Raw genomic sequence first — 20,065 nt, 5'->3', positions numbered from 1 at the left:
GAAGGGTGGGGTGGTTTAGTGTGGATTCTGAGCCTCCCTTTATTCTTCCACTCTCTCTTTCAGGCAACATACTTTCTATGTTTGGCTTTTAACCACACACCAGGACAGTGAAGATAGACCTGTCATGTGTCCTGCTCCGTTAGGAATTTGCCCTCTCATCCCATCACAGAATTCAAGGGCTACAAAAGAGCCTTACAATCCTTACGTTTCCCAACTTTAGTGTCTGAATTTCCACCCCAGGCTCTCCTGTCTATGTCTTCTCCCATTTCCATTTCTGAGACTGCAGTGGATGCAAATGTCCATTCCAAAACAATGAAGCTAAAGACATCTCCTCACCAGCCCCAATTACAGAGTGTTTGCTGGGCTTTCTGCCAAAGGGTCTAACACAGTGTGGGCTCCCTGCTGGAGCCCTCTACACACCCATGGAGCAGAAGATGTCCCCTTGCCCAAGCAACAGAAGGTCAGTGTCCCTGGAATCACACCAATGACCTGTGGTATTCCCCTCCGTTGATGACTCTCTATCCATACCACAGGGTTATCTCCTCCAAAAATTCGTCTTCATTGACCTCCATGATTGGAGGTTGCAGTAGGCTACAGCCAGGTCTAAGGCTCCCCAATGCCAAGCAGGTGTTCTCTTTTTATCTACTCACTCCTAACAACTGTTCTTAGAGAGAGGCTATCTGAAACTGTTAATTAAAGGGAGGAAGCCAGTGAGATGTCTCAGTGATTCAAAAAACTTGCTGCCAAACATGACAACCTGAGTTTGATCCCTGGAATTCACATGGTGGACAAAGAGAACTGAGAGTTGTCCTCTGAGCTCTAGCATCCAGACACACAACAAACTGACAGATACACACAGAGAGAGAGACAAACAGACACACACACGAGAGGGGGGAGAGAGGAGACAGAGAGAGACAGAGAGAGACAGAGACAGACTCAGGTTTACAATGAGAAACTAAGGTCCAGGACTGAGATGGAAAGAGCTAAACCTCACATCTCCTTCAGTCCCTACAGGGTCCCTATATCTCCATCGCTAATAGGATTTAGGATATAGAAGCAGGTTATGACAGAAAACACAGATATAGCTGAAGGGTAGGAACTGGAGATCATAGAGTTGTAGGTTCATATGAGGGGTCTTTTATAATACCACCCTCTCCAGACTGGCCCAACTGTCCAGTTCACTTGATAATCAACGCTGGATACTGCGCAAAGTTGGAAGAATCAATTCTTGGCTTTGGGTCAAGATCCCTTTGATCCTCATTCTAATTGGGTCTCAGGAATAGCTCTTTCGGTCAGAAGATGTTCTGATTTTGTGGAGATAATTATCCATGACATTTTAGGGTTCAGGGTAGAGGATACAATTCTTTCAAAGACAGCAGAGTCCAGGGTGTAAAAATTAAGTCTGTAGGCAGTATACCCTCTTTAACACGGTACCCAAAAGAAAGGTACATATCTGGATCACAGTCCAGGCAAACCAGGGGCAGCTCATGTCCCCTGTGAAAGCAGGGAGTAGCATTATTCTACTCACTTTTCTACATTGACAAACTACTCAACAAAAGTAAGTTAAGGAAGGAAGGTTGCTTTGACTCACAAGTTTGGAGTGTAGTCCATGGTGGCAGGGGAGTCAAAGCAGCAGGAACACAAGTCTGCAGGTCACATTGCATCTGCAGTAAGGAGCAGAGAGAGATCATGGGTATGTTCTAGCTACCTCAACAATCCTTACACCTGTGTGTGTGTGTGTGTGTGTGTGTGTGTGTGTGTGTGTGTGTGTTTCTGTCTCCACCCAAACTCTCTCTCTCTCTCTCTCTCTCTCTCTCTCTCTCTCTCGGTGTGTGTGTGTGTGTGTGTGTGTGTGTGTGCAACTAAACCTACATTCACAAAAACACAAACATACTTGATGAAGACTCTGGCACTGAACTGTGTCTTGACTCCTACCCCAACTTTTATTTTCTTTAGATTTTGTATTCTAAAGAAAGACCTTCTCTGCATTCTCCATTCAGTGTCTGATGGTAAGAAATTAAAAGCTAGCGAATTAAATTCATGGTCTGCTTATGTCAATTGGTTAGGACTCTTCCTAGTCAACATGATTGGGTGTGGAGGCAGGATAAACAACAATAAACTAGATAGTTCCAGAACCAAGAGAAAAAGGAATCAAAAACAAAAGCAGTGCTGGGTATGGTAGCACACCTTTTAATCCCAGCACTTAGGAGGCAAAAGTAGACGGAAATCTTAGGTCAGCCTGGTCTACATTGTAAGTTTCAGGTCAGCTGGCATTACAAGACTCTTTAAAAAAGATAAAATGCAATGTATGAATATAATTGGAATCTATGTTTAACAAAAAGTAATTTTTAAAGTCACAGAAGACATTTTTGGAAAGATAATTCAGGATTCATGGATATGGCCTGTAGAATAAGCTACATTTTGAATGAATACTAATTTTCTCAGACGTGACATACAATCATGCTTACATCATATCTTAGTTACTACTCTAGTTCTGTGAAGAGACACCATGACCAAGGCAACCCTTATCATATAAAGCCTTTAACTGAGGGCTTGATTGCAGTTTTATAGGCTCAGTCCATGATCATCATGGCAGGAAGCAGACAGACAAGGCGCTGGAGCAGTAGCTGAGGGGAGCTTTACATCCTTATCCATAGGCAGAAGGAAGAGGGGGATCAAGATTGGGCTTGGTGTGGAGTTTTGAAACCTCAAAGCCCTTCCCCAGAAAACACAACTCCTCCAACAAGACTACACTTCCTAATACTTCCCAAGCAGTTCCAGTGACAGGGATCCAAGTAGTCACTTTTATGACCCTATGGGGGCCATTCTCGTTCAACCTGACATTTGTGGGACAACATTCTTGTTTTTAGGAGGTTAATGCTATCTGCTTTAGAGGTAGAGTTTCATGATACCTGCAACCTTACAAGTGGTTCTGTAGGAAAACACCTAGAAAAACTACATGTTGGGACTGTTGAGATGGCTCAGTGGGTAAAGGTGCTTGTCACCAAGCCTGATGACCTGAATTGGGTCCCCAGGAGTTACATGGGAGGAGCAATTGTCCTATGTGATGTGGGATGTCCTTCTGTGTAGGTGTTGCTTTTATTGGCTAATGAATAAAGCTGTTTGGGCCAATGGCTTAGCAGAGTAAAGCCAGGTGGGAAATCCAAACCGAGATAAAAACAGAAAGCAGGCAAAGTCAAGGAGATGCCATGTAGCTGTCAAAGGAGACAGACACTCTGGAATTTTACCAGTAGGCCACAGCCTTGTGGTCATACACAGATTAATAGAACTACGTTAATTTAAGGTGTAAGAGTTAGTTAATTTGAAGCCTGAGCTAATAGACCAAACAGTGTTGTAATTAATCAAGCTTTTGTGTGATTATTTGGGTATCTGGGAAGTGAACAAACAGCCTCCCTCTGCACCTATGACCTTCACATGTGCGCCTTGGCACATTCCCATGTTGGCAAATGTGTTCTCTCTCCCCTACACACAGACACGTACACGATAGATAAAATTTTAAAACTTTAGAAAATATGAACCAGGCAGTGGTGGTGAACACCTTATCCCAGCACTCAGGAAGAAGAGGTAGGCAGATCTCCAAGTTGGAAACCAGCCTGGTCTACAGAGAAAGTTCCAGGACAACAAGGGCTACACAGAGAAATCCTGTCTCTGGAAAAAAATAGGAACATATGTATCATTAATATATATACATATATATGCACACACACACACACACACACACACACACACATTCTGGACTGTCAAGATGGCTCAGTGGGTTAAAGTGCTTGCTGCCAATTCCAAAGACTTATTTTCCTAAAACTCATACGGTGGAAGGAGAGAGGAAGAGATCCTGCAAGATGTCGTCTGAGTTCCATGTGAGCACCAAGGAACACAGACAGATAGACAGACAGACAGACAGACACACACACACACACACACAGAGAGAGAGAGAGAGAGAGAGAGAGAGAGAGAGAGAGAGAGAAACACTAAGCCCCAGGATCAACTTGTTCAAGTGTCAAGGATGTGTTGTGGGATGTTTGTGAAGTGTGTGGTTTGCTGTAATTGGTGTAAGAAAATGTTGAACCACAAGTAGCTAGGGAGAGGAGTATAGGTGGGACTTCTGGGCAGAGAGAGAACTCTGGGGAGAAGGAAGATTCAGGGGTCAGCCAGACAAGGAGGAAGCAGGGTGGGCAGCACAGACGTGAGGTGATAAACCATATGGAAGAATGCAGGTAACAAATAAGGGTTAGTTTCAGTTATTAGAATGAGTTAGGAACAACAAGGCTAAGCTAAGGCTGAGCTTTCATAGTTAATATTAAATCTCCATGCCATTATCTGTGGGCTGACAGTCCTGAAGAGAAAGTACTGCTATAGGATGTGGATTCTGACAGAGTCACAGAGCCAGTGTGAAGACAGCTGGGAAGGAGGGAACACTGTTTCCTGTCTGATTCTTCACTGCGTTCAGCTCACTCAATGGAACATGTTGGAAAATGAGGCTATTTCTTTTTTCTTTTTTTTGAGTCTATAAAATTTATTATTTTTAATAAATACAAATATGAAAATTACACCAATAAAGTAATATATTTATCATCAATGGCACATTATTTTAAATGTGTGTATATAAGTCGGAATGGTTAATGGTATTTATTAACATTTTTTTATAATTTATTTTTTTATTTATTAAAAATTTCCACCTCTTCCCCGCCTCCCTTTTCCCTCCCCCTTCTCACCTCCCCCTCCCCACCTCCTCCTCCCTCTCTAGTCTTAAGAGCAATCAGGGTTCCCTGCCCCGTGGGAAGTCCAAGGTCCTCCCCCCTCCATACAGGTCTATAAAGGTGAGCATCCAAACAAACCAAGCTCCCACAAAGTCAGTTCATGCAATAGAATAAAAACCCAGTGCCATTGTCCTTGTCTTCTCAGTCAGCCTTCATTGCCAGCCACGTTCAGAGTGTCCATTTTGATCACATGCTCCATCACTCCCAGTCCAGCTGGCCTTGATGAGCTCCCATTAGATCAGTCCCACCGTCTCAGTGGGTGGACACACCCCTCGTGATCCTGACTTCCTTGTTCATGCTGTCCCTCCTTCTGCTCCTCATTTGGACCTATAGAGCTCAGTTCAGTACTCCAATGTGGGTCTCTGTCTCTATCTCCATCCATCGCCAGATGAAGGTTCTATGGTGATATGCAAAATATTCACCAGTATGGCTATGGGACAAGGCCAGTTCAGGCACCCTCTCCTCTGCTGCCCAGGGAACAATCTGGGGACCTCTCCTTGGACCTGGAAAACCCTCTAGAATCAAGTCTCTTGCAAACCCTAAAATGGCTCCCTTAGTTGAGATATTTACTTCCCTGCTCCCATATCCATCCTTCTTCCATCCCACCCATCCCATTCCCCCAAACTATCCCCCATCCTCCCCTTCTCCCTTCTCTCTACCCATCTCCCCTTACATCCACCCCACACTCCGTGCACCCAAGTTTGCCTGACAATCTTGTCTACTTCCAATATCCAGGAGGATAACTATATGATTTTCTTCAGATTTACCTTCTTATTTAGCTTCTCTAGGATCACGAACTATAGGCTCAAAGACCTTTAATTATGGCTAGAATCCACTTATGAGTGAGTACATAACATATTCCTCTTTTTGGGTCTGGGTTACCTCACTCAGTAAAGCATTTTCTATTTCCATCCATTTGCATGCAAAATCCAAGATGTCATTGTTTTTTACCACTGAGTAAAACTAATGTGTATATGTTCCACACCTTCTTTAACCATTCTTCTATTGAAGGGCACCTAGGTTGTTTCCAGGTTCTGGCTATTACAAATAGTGCTGCTATGAAAATAGTTGAACAAATGCTTTTGTAGTATGTTAGGGCATCTCTTGGGTATATTCCCAAGAGTGGAATTGCTGGGTCCTGAGGGAGGTTGACTCCCAGTTTCCTGAGAAACCGCCACACTGATTTCCACAGTGGCTGCACGAGTTTGCATTCCCACCAACAATGGATGAATGTTCCCTTTACTCCACATCCTCTCCAGCATAGGCTATCATTGGTGTTTTTGAGTTTAGCTATTCTGACAGGTGTAAGATGGTATCTCAAAGTTGTTTTGATTTGCATTTCCCTGATCGCTAAGGATGTTGAGCATGACCTTAAGTGTCATTTGGCCATTCGAAGTTCTTCTGTTGAGAATTCTCTGTTCAGTTCAGTACCCCATTTTTTAATTGGGTTAATTAGAGTTTTAGTGTCTAGTTTCATACAGATTTCTTTTCTTCTTTCTCATTAACTGAAATCCATGACTTCTTTCTTTACCTAGATGCCTCCCCACCCTTTATAATGAGACAGGATCTGTCTATTGCAGCTTTGGATGTCCAGGAACTTATGATGTTACTAGGCTCACACTTTTGGGCCTCCACAAACTTAACAAAAACTAAGAGGACACTTTCTCTTTAGGTTTTTTCTAGAAAAGATAAGCAAATATACAGACCACAAAGGCTGTGCCCAGCCGGGAGAGTCACTCTGCAGTGACTTCCAGTCTGGTAGTTTGGAACAGACACTTTACCTCTCAGGCTTCAGTTATGTAACCCAGAAGGGTAAGACAAAATATCCCAAGTCAGCAGGTAGGTGGTGGAGCATGCTTTTTAATCTCAGCACTCAGGAGGCAGAGGCAGGTAGATCTGAGTTCAAGGCCAGCCTGGTCTACAGAGTAAGTTCTAGGTCAGCTAGGCTACACAGAGAAACCCTAATTCAAACAAACAACCAAACAAAAGGTTGCTCAATTCAGAAGGTACTGATCTAGGAAAAGATCTGAACTACACAAGGAAAGAAGATGTATAATTCCTACCCCAAATCCTACAGCCACCGTGAAAAGAGAGGAGCTTCCTAGAGGAGTGGAATCTGCGGTAGGGTCAGGACTGATGATGGGGGGAGATGCCTGGCACTTGGCTTTAAGGTCATGTGTGTGTGAGTTTGCTCCATCCTCTAGGGGCAGAGGTCCTCCTGCCTGTCCTTGACCCACCTGGATGGGAACAAGGTGCCCATATCAAAGTCAGCTTGTGTGAAAAAAATTCATCCAGCTACCCAGTTCACAACCAGATAGGGGTCCCAGTGCTGTCAAGCTAGCAGTGGGAGGGGAACCGGGGTGAGGCTCTGAAAATGCCAGTTTCTCTTGGGGCATTGGGGTGGGTCTTTAGAGATAAAAATGGTCTAGGTTTTGCAAGAGCACAAGTAGACAAAGTCAGGCAGTGCAAAGGGCCAGGTTTGCGTGCAAAGCTCAGCGTCTGCCTGAGAGCAAAGGTCGGACAGCCTGTGGCCACATTTTTAGTGGCAGGACACCCAGCAGCACCACATGGAACACTTAGCTGGCTGTTTGGAGTCACTCTCTGGCCCTGAAGAGTGTTCCCTAAGTAAGAGTCTAAGCAGAAAAGCTTAACGTGTTTGTTAACTCAGCTCCACCTGTTCCTAACTAACGTCGTCACTAGCCCTCCCTGTGAGCTCCAAAGCCCAGAAATAACACTGCCCTCTCCTCTGTGACCAAGGTCAAAAAAACAAAACAAACAAACAAACAAAACAAGACAAGAACAAAACAACAAAATGAAAAAGCAAAACAAACAAAAACCCTTCTCATCTACCACTCCACTCATAAGCCATCCTCATACATGGCCTAAATATTCACAAGTCCCTACTGCATACAGGATAGTAATCAATGCTCCTTTGATGGAGTTATCCTCTGCTGGGGGAGACAGCTGATAACACAACACAGAGACTGGCATCGTGAAAAAAAGGGTCAATAAAAACAAAAATGATAACAGAGGTCAGTTTACAACTGCAATGGGGTTGCCAGGGGTGTGATGCTGTCTGAGATGACACTGGGCAGGGGTAAAAGTGTGGAATGAAAAATGAAGCCTCCCAGGTACCTATCTGGGGATGCACCTGTAGCAGGTACACATCCTAGGCACAGTGGTTCCAGAGGGCTAGTTATGGGTAGAGTTATGGGAATGGGGGATGTTCTCCTAACATTTGGCCCAGTGAAAGAAGTAACCCCACACCATGGAAGAAGAGAATCTGTGGTGTGCATCCTGAGCAAGATCACTCAGGCTTCTGTGCTGGAAATAGACTGCAGGGCCAAGAACACCTCTGTTCATTTTGACATCTGTCTAGTCCTGTGGTCACAGTCTCATCAAGGTCCCTATCACTGCTCCCTAGAGAATGGAGTCCCCTTTGCTTTTGGACTCTCTCAACTCCTTCTTCCCCACTGTGCCTTTCAGAGTGTGAAAAGCTTTCTGTTACCACTTTTGCTCAAATCCTTTGGTATCTGAACATAGAAACTAGAACCTCTTGCAGAATCTACCAGGTCTGACCATCCAGGCTTCTAGTGGTCCCCATTTTGATTCTTCAATAACACATGGCCCCCATATCCTTTCCACAGAAAGTTAGAGTTCACCTGCTGTCAGTTCCAGCACTTTCTCCATGGCCAATCTCAGGACATATGACCCCATAGCTATGATCCTTATCCAATCTGCTTCTTCTTCTATTCCCCTAATGCAGGAAATCTGCATGTTGAAATTTAGTGAGGTATAGAAGTCTTTGTGAGGAAGAAATGATTGTCAAAACTGCATTATAGATGTGTACTTGGCACCAGTATTATTGAGATCCCAGTATGTAATGATAATGATTAGGCAACAAGGAAATATAATCCTAATCCTTGGGAAGCTGAAGCAAGAGGATTTCATCAGTTCAAGATCAGCCTGGGTTACATAGTAACAGTAGCCCAGCCAGGAGTACTGAGCAGACATAGGAAGACTGGCAAAAATAAAAACAAGGAGGAAGACAATGAGGAATAGGAGACAAGGAAGGGGAGGAGATAAATTGGACAACAGAACAAGCAGGAGACATAGGAGGTGGAGTGGCCTTCTCAGCATCCTCACAGCCGCTCCACTCACTGCATTTCTACTCAGACTAAGAAATGTCCTGGTACCCACTTTGGAGCCAGAACCAGAGAACTGCAAGAGCTTGTGTAGAAATAAATCCTGGCCAGGAAGTGGGAGCCAGAACCTTCTAGATCCCTCAGCCTGCTCTACAGTCACTCTCTTCCTCCTGTTTCTATTGTCCCTAGCAACGCCTTAGCTCCAGAGAGTCGTGGAAACCTGTTCCTCATGGCTGGAAGACCTAGTTCTCAGACTTGCCACCTTGAACACAGGAAGCCCCACTGCTTGGCTCCTGTCCTCTACCAGACATTTGACTCCAAAGCCTTTATTAGCTAATAATAAAGGCAGTCTTTCTTTTCCTTCTCATCTGGACAAACTGAGGCCAGAAAGAACAGGCACAGTGACCTGGGGCAGATGAAATCAGAGCCTAAATCTCTGGCATCCTGCTTCCAGGCGATGGCTCTTCCTGCTCAGGGAAGCCGCAGGGCCACAAGCTCAGGATTTAAACCAAGACCCTCATCTCCCCAGACCCTGTGCACTGGGGTAATGGGGACCTTACATCCACTGTCACCAAGACTTGTCTGGGCTAGCAGCCACAATGGAAGGAGCAGGGCCTTTGCTAATTCCTCACTAATTGGCAGGCAGAAGGTTTGGAGACCTTGGCACAGAGTTTAACACCCAATCCGAGGTCAAAGTTTATGCCTTTGCGTGAGAAGCTCACTGACTTTCTGAGTGACTGATACCAGGAGCACATTGGTAGGGTGAGGGTTCTTGGCTGGAGCAAGGCAAACAGCTTGGGAGTCATCCTGGCAGAGTCAACAGCTGGAGGATTTTGGTCAGTACTGCTGAGGGCTAGGGAGCAGAAGCTAGGAATGAAACAAGACTCTACAAAACTCTCTCACTCCACAGAAAAGAGAGGAGTCACACCCCACAGAAAGCTTGGGCAGAGCCTATAGATGCTCCAGAAACTGGAGAAGGCTGAGGCAGGTGACACAGGGACTCTGGGGAGCTTGAGTGAATGTGAGGAACACAGGAATGGTATTGCTGACCTAGGCAGTTGGCAGAGCATGAACAAAAACAATAGTGGACAGTGGGAGGAAGAGGTGGGAAGAGTGGAGTTTGGGGAGCTGTGGAAACCTGTCACTTGTCTCTCATGTCCTACTAGGAAAAAAGAGAGATTCTTTTCTGCAGGGGTGGTTGTGCTAGTTGCCTGGGGCTTATTTTTAGAGAAATTCACAGAAGCCGTGGCACCCAGGGTGTATAAATTCTATAAATTTTAGGTGGAGACAGGTCAGGCTCAGCTGCATAGGGAAGATCCAGGCTAGCTTGGTCTACAGAAGGCCCTCATCTTTCTTGCTGGTAGTGCACGCCTTTAATCTCAGCACCTGGGAAGCAGAGGCAGGTGGATCTCTGAGTTCAAGGCCCACTTGATCAATAACGTGAATTCCAGGATGGTCAGAACTGCACAGATTAACCCTGTCTCAAAAAAACAAACAAATAACAACAGCAACAAACAGTTGGGGCATGGTGGCGCTTTAGGAAATCTGTCCCTCATTCTCAGTCTTTTCTTTTCTTTTTTTTTCTTGCCTCTCCTCTCACAGCCACCTAGGTCATGCCTTCTTTGTATGGACTTCTAACCTTCCTGTCAGCCACAGAGCTGCTCCTGACCATCACCATCTTCTTCCTTGGATTCTGGGTGGTCAGAGTTACAAGGTCCCAGATCCTAAAGACCTGAAGACTTCACCAGGGCCCTGAGGCTGGGCCCTTTGTCCATGCTGAACAAGCAGTATGGGGGTGTGCTGAAGATTTCACTCCTGTGGTACTGCTGAGTGGCCCGGACACCATCTGACGGGCCCTGGTGAGGCAGCAAGGACTCCAAGGGCTGGCTGTACAATTTTTATTTCATCAGTAATGGGCAGAGCATGGCTTTCAAATCAGACTCTGGACCAGTACAGGCTGCCCAGCACAGCCTGGCCTAGAATGCCTTGAAGAGTTTCTCTATAGCCTCAGACAAAGTTTCTTCATCTTCTTGCTGCTTGGGATGAGGGATATGTGAGCAAGAAGGTAGAATACCTAATCATCAGGTTCCAGAAGCTGATGGCAGAGGATGGTCACTTTGACCCTTATAGGTATTTGGTTTTGTCCATAGCCAATGTCATCTGTGCCATGTGCTTTAGCCAACATTATGACCATGATAACCAAGAGTTGCTAGCATAGTCAACCTGAGCAATGAATTTGGGGAAGTTACTGGCTCTGGATTCCAGCTGACTTCATCCCTGTCCTCCTCTACCTACCTAACTCTTCCCTGGATGCCTTCAAGGACCTGTATAAGAAGTTCTATAGCTTCATGCAGAAGTTAATCAAGGAACACTACAGAACATTTGAGAAGGTAGAGGCTGCGGAGAAGCAGGTGGTGGTGGGAAGCAAGCCGGGTCCAGGGCCAGAACGTCACAGGCAAGCTTGAAGGCAGTGGCAGAGTGCACTCCATTCTCACCTGGGCAGTAGAACTTTTCTTGACAAATCCCTCTGTGCATTTGTCAGACAAAAGCCACCAAATAGGAGGAGTCCTGGGCCAGTTCTTGCTGGACCAGGAAAAGTTAAAACCTGTCTCCTGGCCTCATAGTAGATAAAAATTTAAGAATGTCTGATACTAAGAGTATCAGGCTCTGTGCCTCAAGGGTCGTGTGAGTTGGGGCCACCAGTTCTCTGAAGTAGGAAGGAGACTTGGAAGAGGCAAAGGACAGCTAGGACAGCAGCCTCAGAGTGTCAGCTCTTGCACAAAGGTGCCAATGACAGGGAGGGACCAGGCCTAGATGGAGAGGTAGGTCTAGACTTGGGTTATGTCTCACCCTGTGCTCCTTTGCCTCCCAGGGCCACATCCAGGACATCACAGACAGCCTCATTGAGCACTGTCAGGACAAAAAGTTGGATGAGAATGCCAGTGTCCAGCTGTCGGAGGATAAGGTCATTGCTGTCGTCTTTGACCTCTTTGGAGCAGGTACGTGCTCTTCAGTGAACCATCCTGTGCTCAGGTGCCCGAAGCTGCCACACCCCTAACTTCTCCCTCTGTTCTGTCCTGGTCAGGGTTTGACACAGTCACCACTGCTATCTCTTGGACCTCTTGTACCTGGTGACAAACCCTAGGGTACAGAGAAAGATCCAGGAGGCGCTAGGTAGGTGGTGGTTCCATTCGAAGAAGTCTATGTGTGGGGACCCTGATAAAGTCTGAGCAATGCCTTAATCCTCTTGAAGTCCTCGTATTCTGTAGACGCAGTGATTTGCAGGAATTAGAGACCCAACTTTCTGATAGACCTCAACTGCCCAATCTGGAGGCCTTCATCCTGGAGACTTTCCGACATTCATCCTTCCTGCCCTTTACCATCTCCCAAAGTCAGGCAGTGCAAAGGGCCATGATTGTGTGTGGAGCTCAGCATCTGCCTGAGAGCAAAGGTCGGACAGCCTGTGGCCACATTTTTAGTGGCAGGACACCCAGCAGCACCACATGGAACACTTAGCTGGCTGTTTGGAGTCACTCTCTGGCCCTGAAGAGTGTTCCCTAAGTAAGAGTCTAAGGAGAAAACCTAAACTTGTTTGTTAACTCGGCTCAACCTGCTCCAAACTAACATCTTCACTAGCCCTCCCTGTGAGCTCCCAAGCCCAGAACATTGCCCTCTCCTCTATGACCAAGGCCAGAAAAACAAAAGCAAACAAAAAAGAACAAAACAACAAACAAAAAAGCAAAACAAAAAAAAATTCACTCACCCCCTCAGCTCCCACTCCACTCACAAACTACCCTCACCCATTGCCTAAATATTCACAAGTGCGAAGGACATTTGGGGAAGCAGGACTGAACCAGTGACCTAGGCTGGAGCAAGCCTGAGACAGCGAACTCCACAGGAGCAGGTACAGAGAAGCAACCGCTGAGGGAGTGGGCGGGAGCCAGAGACCTCTAAGGGGTCAGCCATGAGTCTGGACCTTGAAGGTGTAGGCAGGACCCAGAGACCTCTGCAGGTTCGGGCGTAAGTCTGGAACCTTAGAAGGAGTAGACCTGAGCCAGGACCCCTGTGGGTCCAGGCATGAGTCTGGGACCTCCAAGGAACTAGGCCTGAGTCAGGACCTCTGTGGGACCAAACCCAAGCCAGGGACCTCCACAAGAGCAGATCCAGACCAGGGACATTTACAGAAACAATTCTGAGCTAGTAACCTAGGTCGGAGCAGGCCCAACACAGTGAACTCCTCAGGAGTAGAGCAAACCCCAGAAGTGCTGAGCAATGTCCAGGAACATGGAGTGACCAACAGGGTGACTGGAACCTTGGCACTGACTGCACCACAAGAAGCAACCATCTGAACCTTGGATCTACTGGCACCTGGAAGATTGATCACCAGAGTCACGGCCAGTCCCAACTACACCAATTATAGGAAAAGATGGGTAGACCAGGTAAGAACACACACAACATGACAAAGAGCAACACAATACCAGTAAAATCTAGTGACCCTGCAACAGCAAGATTTGAACAACCAAATATGGATGAAGCAGAAGAAATATATATATTATAAATACAAGTAAATATATAATAAATAGACCTAAAAAAAACTTCAGGAGAATGTTTCAGGCCCTTAAAGAGGAAATGAGAAATTCCCTCAAAGAAATGGAGGGAAAGACAAACAAAAAAAATTGGAAGACATCAGCAAATCATTTAAAGAAAACCAAAAAAAAGCAATCAAACATATGAAAGAAACCATTAAAGACTTGAAAACTGAAAAAGAGGCACTAAAGAAAACACAAGCCGGGGGAATTATAGAGACAGAAATCATGAGAAAATGATCAGGAACCACAAATGCAAGCATAAACAGCAGAATACAAGAGATGGAAGCTAGAATCTCAAGCACTGAAGATACAATAGAGGAAATAGACTCATCAGTCAAAGAAAACATTAAATCTGACAAAAGTTTAATACAAAATATCCAGGAAATATGGGACACCACGAAAAGACCAACCAAAGAATAATAAGATATAGAAGGAGAAAAAGTTCAACTCAAAAGCACAGAAAGTATATTTAACAAAATTACAGAAGAAAACTTTCCCTACCTATAGAAAGATATGCCTATGAAAATACAAGAAGCCCACAGAACACCAAATAGACTGGATCAAAAAAAAAAAAGTCCCCTTGCCACATAATAATCAAAACACTAAACATACAGAATAAAGAAAGAATTTTTTTAAGAAAGAATATTAAGAACTGCAAAGGGAAAAGGCCAAGTAACATATAAAGGTAGGCCTATCAGAATTACACCTGACTTCTCATTGGAGACAATGAAAGCCAGAAGGTTGTGGTCAAGCGTTATATAGACATTAAGAGAACACGGATGCCAGCCCAGACTACTATACCCAGCAAAACTTTTGTTCACCATAGAAGGACAAAACAAGATATTCCATGACAAAACCAGATTTAACCAATACCTAGTCACAAACCCAGTCCTACACAAAGTACTAGAGGGAAAACTCCAACCCAAGGAATTGACTACATCAACAAAACCACAGACAATTGATGATCTCACAGCAGCAAATCCCAAAGAAGGGGGAAACACATAAATTAACATCACCAACAATGAAAACTAAATTAACAGGAGATAGAAATCACTGGTCATTAATATCCCTTAATATAAATGAACTCACCTATAAAAAGACACAGGCTAGCATATTGGATATGACAACAGAATTCATCCTTCTGCTGCATATAAGAAATAGGCCTCAACCTCAAAGACAGACATCACCTCAGAGTAAAGAGTTGGGAGAAAATTTCCAGTCATATAGACCTAAAAACAAGCTGGTGTAGCTATCGTAATATCTAATAAACTAAGACTTCAAACTAAAATCAACCAAAAGAGACAAAGAAGGACGTTTCATATTAGTCACAGGAAAAATCCATCAAGAGGAAATCTCAATACTGAACATCTATACCCCCAAATACAAGGGCACCCTCATATAAAAAAAGAAACACTTCTAAAGCTTAAATCATACATTAAACCACACACACTAATAGTGGGAGACTTCAACACTCCACTCTTACCACAGGACAGGTCAGTCAGACAAAAAAATGAACAGAGAAAAAAGAGAATTAACAGATGTTATGACTCAAGTGGACTTAACAGACATCTATAGAATATTCTATCCAAATAGAAAAGAATATACCTTCTTCTCAGCACCTCACGGAACCTTCTCAAAAATTGACCACATACTCAGTAATAAAACAAACCTCAACAAATAAAAAAAAACTTGTAATGACTCTATGTATCCCTTCAGATCACCATAGCTTAAAACTAAAATTCAACAGCAACACTGATTCCAGAAAGCCCACAAACACATGAAACTTAAACAATACTTAAACAATGTTCACCTGAATCATCAAAGTGGAAGATGTGTATGACAAGAACTTTAAATCTTTGAAGAAAGAAATTGAAGAAGACACCAGAAAGTGAAAAGATCTCCCATGCTCTTGGGTGGGTAGAATTAACATAGTAAAATTGGCAGTCTTACCAAAAACAATCTACAGATTCAATGCAATGCCCAGCAAAATTCATCACAGACATCGAAAGAAAGATACTCAACTTCATATGGAAAACTAAAAAAAAAAAAAAAAAAAAAAAACCAGGATAGCCAAAACAATCCTGTACAATAAAAGAACTTCCGAAGGCATCATAATCCCTGACTTCAAACTCTACTACAGAGCTACATTACTGAAAGCAGCCTGGTACTGGCATAAAAACAGACAAGAGGACCCATGGAAATGAACTGATGACCCGGATATTAACCCACACACCTTCGAACACTAGATTATTGAAAAAGAGGCTAAAAATACAAAATGGAAAAAAGAAAGCATATTTAACAAATGGTGCTGGCATAACTGGACATCAACATGTAGAAGAATGAAAATAGATTCATATCTTTCACCAGGCACAAAATTCAAGCCCAAACGGATCAAAGACCTCAACATAAAGCAAGCCACACTGAACCTTAGAGAAGAAAAAGTGGGAAGTACACTTGAATGCATTGGCACAGAAGACCACTTCCTAAATATAACCCCAGCAGCACAGACACTGAGAGAAACAATTAATAAATGGGACCTCCTGTAACTGAGAAGCTTCTGTAGAGCAAAAGACACGGTCAACAAGACAAAACAACAGCCTAAAGAATGGGAAAAGATCTTCACCAACCCTACATCAGACAGAGGTCTGATCTCCAAAATATACAAAGCACTCAAGATATTGGTCATTAAAAAGAACAGATAATTCAATTTAAAAAAATGGAATATAGACCTAAACAGAGAACTCTCAACAGGGGAATCTAAAATTGCTAAAAGACACTTAAAAAAAAAAAAGCTCAACATCCTTAGTCATCAGAGAAATGTAAATTAAAACAACTCTGAGATTCCATCTTACACCTGTAAGAATGGCCAAAATCAAAAACACAGATGACAACTTATGCTGGAGAGGTTGTGGGGAAAAGGGAACACTCCTGCATTGCTGGTGGGAATTCACGCTGGTACAGACCCTTTGGATGTCAGTGTGGTGATTTCTCAGAAAATTAGGAAACAACCTTTCTCAAGAACCAGCAATACCATCTTTGGGTATATATCTAAAGGATGCTCAGTCGTGCCACAAGTACGTGTGCTCAACTATGCTCATAACAGCATTGTTTGTCATAACCAGAACCTGGAAACAACCTAAATGCCCCTCAACCGAAGAATGAATAAAGAAAATGTGGCATATTTACACAATGAAGTACTACACAGCAGAAAAAATATAATGACATCTTGAAATTTGCAGGTAAATGGATGGAGCTAGAAAACATCATATTGAGTGAGGTAACCCAGATCCAGAAAGACAATTATCATACATACACACCTAAGTGGTTTTTAGACATAAAGCAAAGAAAACCAGCCTACAAATCACAATCCCAGAGAACCTAAACAACAATGAGGTCCCTAAGAGAGACAGATGGATCTAATATACATGGGAAGTAGAAAAAGACAAGATCTCTTAAGTAAATTTGGAGCATAGAGACCATAGAAGAGGGTTGAAGGGGAGTGGAGAAGCAGGGAGAGGAGCAGAGAAAAAATGTATAATTCAATAACATAAAAAAAGAAAAGAAAAGCAAAAATATTCACAAGTGCCTACTACGTACAGGATGCTAATCAATGCTCCTTTGATGGAGCTATCCTCTGCTGGGGAAGACAGCTGATAAGAAACACAACACAGAGACTGGCATAGTGAAAAAAAAGGTCAATAAAAACAAAAAATGATAAACAGAGGTCAGTTTACAACTGCAGTGGGGTTGCTAGGGGTATGATGCTGTCTGAGATGACACAGGGCAGGGATAAAAGTGTGGAATGAAGAATGAAGCCTCTCAAGTAGCTACCTGGAGATGCACCTGTAGCAGGTACACCTCCTAGACACAGTGGTTCCAGAGAACTGCTTATGGGTAGAGCTGTGGAATGGGGAATGTTCTCCTGACATTTGCCCCAGTGTAAGAAATAGCCTCACACCATGGAAGAAGAGAATCTGTGGTGTGCATCCTGAGCAAGATCACTCAGGTTTCTGTGCTGGAAATAGACTGCAGGGCCAAGAACACCTCTGTTCATTCTGACATCTGTCTAGCACCATGGTCACAGTCTCATCAAGGTCCCTATCACTGCTCCCTAGAGAATGGAGTCCTCTTTGGTTTTTGATTCTTTCAACTCCTTCTTCCCCACTGTGCCTTCCAGAGTGTGAAAAGCTTTCTGTTACCACTTTTGCTCAAATCCTTTGGTATCTGAACATAGAAACCAGAACCTCTTGTAGAATCAATTACAGCAATTACAGCAAACCACACACTTAACAATCATCCCATAACACATCCTTGACACTTGAACAAGTTGATCCTGGGGCTTTTTGTTTGTGTGTGTCTGTGTGTCTCTGTATGTGTGTGTGTCTGTGTGTCTGTCTGTCTGTCTGTGTTCCTTGGTGCTCACATGGAACTCAGAGGACATCTTGCAGGATCTCTTCCTCTCTCCTTCCACCATATGAGTTTTAGGGAAACAAGTCTTTGGAATTGACAGCAAGCACTTTAACCCACTGAGCCATCTTGACAGCCCAGAATATGTGTGTGTGTGTGTGTGTGTGCATATATATGTATATGTATATATTAATGATACATATATTTCTATTTTTTTCCTAAACAGGATTTCTCTGTGTAGCCCTTGTTGTCCTGGAACTTTCTCTGTAGACCAGCCTGGTTTCCAAATTGGAGATCTACCTACCTCTACCTCCTAGTGCTGGGATTAAAGGTGTTCACCACCACTGCCTGGTTCATATTTTCTAAAGTTTTAAAATTTTATCTATTGTGTACTTGTGTGTGTAGGGGAGAGAGAACACATTTGCCAATATGAGAATGTGCCAAGGCACACATGTGAAGGTCATAGGTGCAGAGGGAGGCTGTTTGTTCACTTCCCAGATGCCCAAATAATCACACAAAAGCTTGATTAATTACAACACTGTTTGGCTTATTAGCTCAGGCTTCAAATTAACTAACTCTTACACCTTAAATTAATGTAGTTCTATTAATCTGTGTATGACCACAAGGCTGTGGCCTACTGGTAAAATTCCAGAGTGTCTGTCTCCTTTGACAGCTACATGGTGTCTCCTTGACTTTGCCTACTTTCTGTCTTTATCTCGGTTTGGATTTCTCACCTGGCTTTACTCTGCTAGGCCATTGGCAAAAACAGCCTTATTCATTAGCCAATAAAAGCAACACCTACACAGAAGGACATCCCACATCACATAGGACAGTTGCTCCTCCCATGTAACTCCTGGGGATCCAACTCAGGTCATCAGGCTTGGTGACAAGCACCTTTACCCACTGAGCCATCTCAACAGTCCCAACATGTAGTTTTTCTAGGCCTTCCTAACAGAACCACTTGAAAGGTTATAGGCATCATGAAACTCCACCTCTAAAGCACACAGCTTTAACCTCCTAAGAACAAGAACATTGTCCCACAAATGTCAGGTTGAACGAGAATGGCCCCCATAAACTCATACATGTGAATACTTGGTTCCCTGTCACTGGAAATGCTTGGGAAGAATTAGGAAGTGTAGTCTTGTTGGAGGAGTTGTGTTTTCTGGGGAAGGGCTTTGAGGTTTCAAAACTCCACATCAAGCCCAATCTTGATCCCCCTCTTCCTTCTGCCTATGGATAAGGATGTAAAGCTCCCCTCAGCTACTGCTCCAGCGCCTTGTCTGTCTGCTTCCTGCCATGATGAGCATGGACTGATCCTATAAAACTGCAATCAAGCCCTCAGTTAAAGGCTTTATATGATAAGGGTTGCCTTGGTCATGTTGTGTCTTCACAGAACTAGATAAGTAACTAAGGTATGATGTAAGCATGATTGTATGTCACATCTGAAAAAACTGGTATTCATTCAAAATGTAGCTTATTCTACAGGCCATATCCATGAATCCTGAATTATCTTTCCAAAAATGTCTTCTGGAAATTAAAATTTGCTTTTTGTTAAATATAGACTCTAATTCAGTCGATACATTGCATTTATTTGCTTTTTAAAGACTCTTGCAATGTCATTCTTTTGTCTCTTGGTTGTGGAACTTGTCTGGTTTGTTGTTGCTTCCCCTGCTTCCCTGCCCAATGATGTTGACCATGAGTCCAAGCTGGTTTCTATAAGCAGCAATTCATGCCATGAATTTTCTCCATTGGCTTTTAATTCCTTACCATCATAAACTAGAAGGAGGGTGTAGAGAGAGTCTCTTTTTAGAAATACAAATTTCTAAAGAAAATAAAAGATGGGGGGGAGTCAAAACACATTTCAGTGCTGGAGTCCTCATCAAATATGTTTGCGATGTAGGTTCAATTGCAGACACATACACACACGTGCGCGCGCGCGCCACACACAGGGGTGAGGCAAGTTGAGGTAGCTAGAACATACCCATGATGGTTAATCTCCAGTGTCATCCTGATGTGATTTAGAGTCACCTAGAAGATGCCTCAAGGGATACCTTTCCAGAAAGTTCAACTGCACACAGAAGACCCATTCTGACTTGGACCACACAATAGATTACATCATCTCTAGGCTTCAGCCCCTGGTTGAAGA

At 43.7% G+C, this 20,065-nt stretch overlaps 1 pseudogene; it reads left to right on the top strand.

Annotated features, from left to right (window-relative positions):
* Nucleotides 1–10,536: 10,536 nt before the first annotated feature.
* Nucleotides 10,537–12,439, top strand: LOC125388879 (cytochrome P450 1A1-like; annotated as a pseudogene).
* Nucleotides 12,440–20,065: the final 7,626 nt, after the last annotated feature.

The sequence above is a fragment of the Myodes glareolus genome, chromosome 4 (genome assembly GCF_982192425.1).
Source record: "Myodes glareolus chromosome 4, mMyoGla1.1, whole genome shotgun sequence".
NCBI classification, from domain to species: domain Eukaryota; kingdom Metazoa; phylum Chordata; class Mammalia; order Rodentia; family Cricetidae; genus Myodes; species Myodes glareolus.
The sequence above is the reverse complement of the archived record's forward strand: the minus strand, read 5'-3'. Positions and strand labels throughout refer to the sequence as shown.